Source organism: Juglans microcarpa x Juglans regia, chromosome 5D, assembly GCF_004785595.1.
Source record: "Juglans microcarpa x Juglans regia isolate MS1-56 chromosome 5D, Jm3101_v1.0, whole genome shotgun sequence".
NCBI classification, from domain to species: Eukaryota; Viridiplantae; Streptophyta; class Magnoliopsida; order Fagales; family Juglandaceae; genus Juglans; species Juglans microcarpa x Juglans regia.
In genome coordinates, this window is record NC_054602.1 from 30,965,512 (window position 1) to 30,973,840 (window position 8,329).

General features: G+C 40.7%; 1 long non-coding RNA gene across 1 annotated transcript; it reads right to left on the bottom strand.

Annotated features, from left to right (window-relative positions):
* Positions 1 to 572: 572 nt before the first annotated feature.
* LOC121264053 lies at positions 573 to 977 on the bottom strand. Its single transcript, XR_005940446.1, has 2 exons — positions 675 to 977; positions 573 to 620 (listed from the first exon to the last, which is right to left on the bottom strand). It is a non-coding gene; the product is annotated as an uncharacterized LOC121264053 (long non-coding RNA).
* Positions 978 to 8,329: the final 7,352 nt, after the last annotated feature.

Sequence of the window (8,329 nt, forward strand, 5' to 3'; positions counted from 1 at the left end):
ATAATATTTGCATATATAGTTTATGTGGTTGGGTATTTAAACATTTTTGTTGAAATTAAATTGGATATGGGGATGCTAAGCCATGTAATTACAACTTGTAAGTTGTCTTTTTGTAAATGGCATTTGTAAATGTCACTTTGTAAATGGGATAGGTTAATGCAGGTTATATTTTTACACATATTCATGTCACTTTGTAAATGTCACTTTTGGTAGATTATATTTCAGTGCATCCATTTCTTGAACAAATTTCCCCCAGGTGTATTTATGAGCCATGTAATTCCATTTCTGAACAGATTTCACCTAGGTGCATTTATGAGCCATGTAATTACAATAGAAAAATGCATATTATAGTTCGGTGCATCCATTTCTGGACAGATTTCACCCAGGTGCAGAAAAAATTTGGTTTCAAGCAAGAATAGATTCACCCAAGTAGGGAATGTGCCAACACAAGTCATTAACATAAAAATATAAAATAAAAATAAGAATGTGCCTACACAAGTCAAACACGGTAGCTTCATCCAATTTCTTCCACAAGTCATTAACATAAAAATAAAAATAAAGTTCTGACTTACACTTTGAAAATATTCTGAGTGTCTTAATCTACACAATCAGACTAAGTTCTAACATCACCAATATATAAACAATTTAGATACACATAGCAACTAACTTCTAACACTAATCCTAAGTCACTTATCGACAATACAAATAACATGCTACAACAAATGTAAATGCCCAATACACCTGGAGTAGTGTGCGTGAACGTCTTAATTCAGCTTCGCGTACAACAAGCGTCATCTCCTTGTTCACAACCTCCTCATTTCTATGGGATAGTGCCATCTCTCTCATCTCGATCTCATCTGCTCTTTTACAGAGATCAATCTTGCTCTTTTCGATATCGTCAAGTATCTTCTTCAGCTCTTTCTTGATTCTTAACAGTTCATTGTGAATTTCTCGAAGATCAGACTTCCTTCATCCCCTTCTACCCACTTGAAATACTTACAATATGGTAATCCCTAATCATTTTAAACATATTTTGGAAACATGTTAGATGCACATAATATTAAAAATTTTATTAAACATGAATGTAGTTACCTTTGTGTTGTACTTAGGATATCCTAAGAAGGGTCGTCTTGGATTTCTTGTAGTAGATGAGTATCTCACTTGGGCTTCAACTTCACAAAAGCATAATGGTTGACCTATACTTCATTTACCAAAAGATGAAGAAGAGTCTATGGTAGATGATGACATATTCTTAAATTTAATCCAATACAATTTTCAGAAAAATAGAACAACCAAGTGAATAATTAATCACCATTTTAGTTGCTTGCTACCATAAATACAGTAAGCAGAAAAGATTAAAATGCCATTACATAACGGTGAAATATTATATTAAAGATTTCATCCCACCTTAACTCAAACACAACATAGCCCCATCCCACCATTTAGAGTTGACCACATATATCCTAACAACATGATCTAAGACAACAAGAAAGAAGCAGAAGCTAATTATAATATACTCATAGTATCAATTTCAGCCTTAATGTTTGGAACCTGCGCATAATAATATAAAATGACCAAGAAGGAATGCTTCCATTATGGACAGCTAAGCAGTTCCATAAGTACTGCATATAGAGTTCCATAAATTTAATAGAATATCAAATGCTTCAGACTACAAACTCGAGATAATAAAGAAAAACTTTTGGACTGCATATGCAATTGTTCAAAATCTTGCATTGTTCAAAATCTTGCAGCGCTTATTTTCGTCGTAATTGTCCATAACACTTGGCCGCCTAAATATAGCCTCCCATTCAACACCACATGATTACACAAGTTATTATATCGTAACCATACTCATTTTTGATATCCTATATGACCAAATTTATATATTAATGAAGTTCCCAGATCTATGAGTCATATACTAAGTTCATAGATTTTTGAGACTCAAATTGTTGCGATAAGTTGGGTGAGGTACGGTTTCTGGAGATACACTATAGGTTAATAATTACTACGCACATGAGTTATGCTTATTTGTTCCAGGAAACACTTTCAGTCAATATCACAAAGGAAAATTCAGATGCTATGTGAATGTTAGCACAAGTATAATAGGACTTTTCAAGGGAACACTCATCTATTCCTATACAAAACAATAAAACCCACATTTGAAAAAGGAAGAAATAGATGCTTATCAATCAGTACTGAAGTCTCGACATGCCAATTAAACTTGAAATCATTGCTACTGCTAATCAAACTGAAGGGAGAAGAAGAAATGAAAGGAAACAATCAAGAACAAAAAAATAAACAGAGTATATATCGATTAAGGTTAGGGTTTCGAATCTAAACGAATTTTGAAATCAAGTGTAATTTCGAATCTAAATCAAGTGATATTTTGAATCTAAAAGAATTTCAAATCTCCCTTTAGGGTTAGGGTTTTTGTTTCCAGTAAACCTCCTCATGTGCATATACCGATTCAGTGATTTTGGGAACATCGAAATCGTTGGTTGAAGAAACACTACCAATGGCCGATTCGGTTTAGGGCATGCGAAGAAGAAGATGAGATAAAGAAGATGAGAACAACTGGAACCTCCCTTCGAGTTTCGTCTTCCTGCACGTCTGTGGGGCAGCTTGTTTCAGCCGAAGAAGACGACCACCCACCGTACCTCCCTGCGTGAATCGTCTTCGTAGCTTGCTTGGGAAGCTTGCTGTGTTCTGTGCGGGGTTCCATGGCCATGTACCTTGCTGAGGTGAAAATGAGGTGTTCAATCGGGTGAGGGAAAACAAACGAGGAGGTGGCTTTCGAGTTTCATGATCAGCCGAATCAGAAGGAAATGAAAATGGGGTACCGTTTCATGAGATGATGCGAACGCCGAACACACCATTTCACTTAGGCTGACGTAGAACCATGGGTACGCGGGGGGTACGCCTCCCATGTGAAAGTAGAATTTTTGTTATAAAATTGGCATATCTTAGCTTAGTAGGATATTTGTGACTCTTGGTAACAATAAATAAATAAACAATTTGATGATCAACTTGTTTTTGTGTTGTATAAGATATTATAATAATGAGAGTTTTGAAATTGCTGTGTCATGATACACCGAGAGAGCTATCTGTTATATAGATAAAAGTATGGGATGTATGTTACGTCCGTCCTTGTGGTGAGATTTTTTATAAAATGTTTTTAGAAAGGACGACGGGAATTACCGTTCGATTTAAAACTTTTTACTTGCATACCCAGGGTGCAACTCTACGTTTATAAAATAATATTTGCTTTTAGAATAAAAGAGGTTTACAGCGGAAAATATTAATCTTACAATAAAAGGGTCTCTCGTACGATTAAAACTCATGCCTAGACTTTCGTGCTCTTCCCTATGGGCCGTGTCCGTCCTGGTCATTCAATTCCTGTGGGGGGAAGGACATGCATAAAAATCAAAATGAGTCGATGACTCATAAACATTACTTCATACAGTTAAAATATAACAACATAGGTTTTCATTCATGCATTCATCCTTCATATATACTATACGTACTTGCGTACATACATACGTGCGTTCATTTGAAAACATCACTGGACAAGATTTTCTGTTAAAAAGGACTTTCTTTTTGTAAAACGTGTCCCCCGTCAGTGCCTTCATTTCTGCAAGAGTGCGTGCGTTCATGCATACATGCGTTCATTTGAGAACATCACTGGACGAAGTTTTCTTTTTAAAATGGGCTTTCTTTTCGTAAAACGTTTCCCCCATCACTGCCTTCATTTCTTAAAAATTCGTGCGTTCATGCATACATGCATTCATACATTCTTTCTTATCACTTTCATAGGCCAGTACACACTATTACGCCCGTGTCTTGGGGTTAGCGGTCTTCCTTTGGATCCGGACACTGCCCGTGGCCACGGGTTGGGAATCCCTTTCATGGGGGGCAACACTGGGTGCACTTCCAGTACTACTTACCCGGCATTGCAATCTGCCCATTCATTGGTACCATTTGCACTCATTCATTTGGCAGTTACGTATCTTCATATATTAAAACATTCATTCGTTCAGTCATTTCTTATAGTTCAGTTCTTTTCATTTAACAGTTCAGTTCATGGAAAATCATCGTTTAAGTTATGGGCTTAAACTTTCAGTTCATTTCAACTCTATCCTTCATTTAACAATTCATTCGTGGGAAACGTCATTTGAAAACATACATGAGCTTAAACGTCGTCTTTCATGGCATCTATAAGCATCACCTTAAACGTCATCTTTCATGGTATCCATAAGCATCATCTCATGGCACTCATAAAAGCATCGGTTTGTAGGATCCATAAAACTTCCGTTTTCATGTCTTTCATGCATTTTCATCAACTCATGGATTTTCTTTGGAAAATACATACAATAGATACAACGTATAATCATCCATTCACATGCGTATAACTAATACTTTCGTTGCGTAAAAATGGGCTGCCAATGAGGACCGTACATACGTATACCTTTGAACACTTAACTTTTTCTTTCGTAAAACGTCTTTCGTGTCTTTTCGTAAAGCATCGTAAAGAAAAACGTTTCGTTTCGTCTCTTTATAATTTAAAAGACTCTAGAAGAGTATGAACGTAACACTTACCTGGACTCCATGCTACTTGCATATCATACAGTCCATTCATGTGCGTGTTAGATGGCAACCTACATGTATTCACATAACCTTAACGTCATTCTCTATCTAATGCATAAGCAACTTAAACTAGAATTAGAGTTACACCTCACTTGGAACACTCTCCTTCTATCCCGTGCTCTTGCGTGTACTTTACTATGCTAAACCCTTTGGGGACCACTTATGGTTACCACATCTTCCAATCAAGGTGTTGCCTCGAGTGCTCATCCACTAAAGTTAACCCGTGATTCACTTTAAGATTAAGACACTAAGACATTCGTCTTACTCTTCTTACTAACCACATTTGACTCATGATTCTGACCGATGGAATCACGCATCTCAATCCTAGATAATACACCCATCACTACCTCCATGCACCTTAGCTCACACTAAATCCTCATTCCCATCCATACAAGCCACATGGCTCTAAGCTACTCTGAGGCTTAAGCACCGTGTAATTGTGCCAAGGATAGATTACCCATTACATATGGTGAATCTGTCCAGCACATGTGTTTAACCAGATTACATATGTACCTTACCTCTTTATCACCTGAGACCAACATATAAAATGTTGATCACCTGCTCATAGGGACAAGGGCCATACTCCGATACCAACCTTCTCTTAACCCAGTTAGCATCACTCTTCATGCTACCCGTCCCTTTTTGACAGTTCATCCCAACACTTAACACGACAAGACTCCGTTCACAATCACGCCTTATGTCACGTCATATAGCTTGAGACTATACCCAAGCTACGCCATGACTTTGTCACATCACCTGACATTCCACTATGCCATTTCTACGCCAACTCCTAACTAATCACGAGTACGGTTCTTCACGTACTCCTGTCACATCGTGACATCTCGTTTCGTTTCTGCTACACCATTTTTACACTAACTCCTCACCCATCATGAGCACGACTACCAGTGGTCGTGTCACTTCGTGACATTCCCCAGTCATGCTTCCGCTGCACACTCTTACACTTGTTCTGCCACTTCACGCATACTTCTAGCCATAAGTCCATCACGGTGACACTTGTCACCTTAGACTACAGGCTACGCCATAACTACTTCGGGATACTGTTCCGCAGTTCCCGACGCTACTCATCACATTCCATGCCTATCAATCACACAACCATCATTATCTCTGTGACACGCCACATGGAGTGTCACTACCTCGTGGAGTATACTTCACGTATACTCCCTTCACACACGCTACGCCACATCACCATTATGGCATAGCCACCATATGATGCATCACTCTACCACATGGAGTACACTCCACGTGTACTCCCTTCACACACTCTACGCCACATCACTACTATGACATACCCGCCATATGGTGCATCACTCCACCACATGGAGTACACTTCACGTGTACTCCCTTCACACACTCTATGCCACATCACCACTATGGTATACTCGCCATATGGTGCATCACTCCACCACATGGAGTAAATTTCATGTGTACTCCCTTCACACACGCCACACCACACAGAGTACACTCCACGTGTACTCTTCCCATTCCACAATACGCCAGAAGGATATATTTTACATATACTCTCCTTATCCCATACTACGTCACACATAGAGTACACTCAGGGTGTACTGTTCCCAATCCACATACTACTTTACCAATACAACACATACTCCACAACCATACTACACAGCACAGTCCATAATACTTCACAGCACACTTCCCCACTACGCCCAACACTTCACAGCGCACTAGACAGATATACCCAATACTTCACTACACAGAATGCCCAACACTTCACTACACCGCACATCACAACACAACGAACTCCACAAATACTAACAGCACAGTCTACAACCTAATTAACTAATCAACATCTAACATAAATAACGAAGGATAGAGGGATATACCATTGACGAGATAACCCGTGTGTTGCTCGCTGATCATCACAGCTGATGATGTCGGAAGGGTCTTACGTGGTGGCTAACCCAAGTACAGTGACTGTTTGGGCGTTTGGATAGCTAAGTGTGGTCTTGGAAGGGCTCAAGGTGGCCTTGTGATGGTGGCAATGAGCGTAACAAGGTGGATCTAGCCTTGTACAGTGGCGGTCAGCCACGCGCAGTGGCTGTCCATCACGTGCAGTGGCTACCCACCACATAAAGTGGTGGTTTGGACCTAGGGTTTGGCTAAGAGAGGTCAAGGGAGGTTGTTGGTGGTCTCATGGTGGCTGGGGTGGCGGAACACAGGGAGCCGTGGCTTTCCAAGGGGAACCCATGGGTCTTGAGGCATGGAAATGGGAGAAAAGATTGGCTGGTCATGGTTGGCCATGAAGGGGCTAAGGGAGGTACGGTGGAACTCGTGGTGGCGCCACAGTGGCCTACGGAGGTGGATTGAGCTTGGGAATGAGGGAGAGTACAGGAGAGAGAGTGAGGGAGATTGTGCATGCATGGGTGGCAAATCGGGGCCATGGGTGGTTGGGAAATGTCGGTGGTGGCTGGAGGAGGCTCATGACGGTAGCTGGACACCATGGGTGGCGACGCATGACGGTGGAAAGGGGAGAACCCGTGCGTGAAGGAGGGAGAGAGCCCGTGTTGTGGAGGGAGGCTATGGGCCTCGGGTCACGTGGAGGAGGAAGGGGAGGGATGGGGAAGCGCTTGGTGGCCGTGGGTGGCCGCGCACGACTGCGCAAGGAGGGAAAATGGGTTAAAAACCCATTTCGGCTACTTACCGTTAAAGGACAGGGAGGGCTGCATGGTGGAGGCCAAACTCGCTGGAGGAGGATGGCCAGTGAGAGAAGAAGCTACCGTGGAGGTGGTGGCGCCGGAGGACGGCGGCGCAGCAACATCAAGCCCATTCGAGTTGTGCACTGCCGAGAGAGAGGAAGAGAGAGCATGAGAGAAAAGGGCCGGCATGGGAGAACTCACCGAAGGGAGGAGGTGCCAATGGTGGCGGAGGTGAGGCTCACCGCTGCACGGCGGTGCCGGGCTGGGTAGTGGAGGAATCGGACATGGGGAGGATATCGTGCAGTGCAAGCCACAAGGGAGAGGGAGGAGAGAGAGAGAGAGGGTTGGGGAAAAGTGAGGGAGAAGGAAGAGGGGTCTGGGTATTTAACCCAGTCCCTTTGTCTTGGGGTCTTCAAAACGATTTAACGATGAATGATTAAAATACTGATTTGAAAATGCGTAAACATTAACTTAATTAAAAGCACTTAGAGGAATTAAGATAGAATATTATTTAAACTAACTTTAGTTTATAAAATAATATTCCTTCATCATTAATAAATGATGAAGTCTTATTTAATATATTTAAAAGGATAAAATCATTTAATTAATTAAAGCTTTCAACATAATTTAAATCCCATAATATTTTAAATAACTGAAATTATTTTAATAATAATATTAAAATGATTTCCGATTATTAAAATGATTTCCGAAAATTATAATATTTTTGGAGCTATTCAAGAATATTATAATTGTTGTATTTAAAATCAAACTTAGTTCAATAACATTGGAAATACTTCTTATAAATATTTTCAATACATTTAAAACACTGGTCGTGCCTTAGAAGTCACCTAATATCTTTTGAAACACGCCATCGGGATTCGACATGCATGACGAGGCTCGCAGTAGTTAGAGAGAAGGGGCGGACAGTTGCATGATCCCATCCTCGAATTTGCTTATGTCAGAAAGAAGGAAAGTACGTCAGAAGGAAGGAGCGGGGTGTTACAATG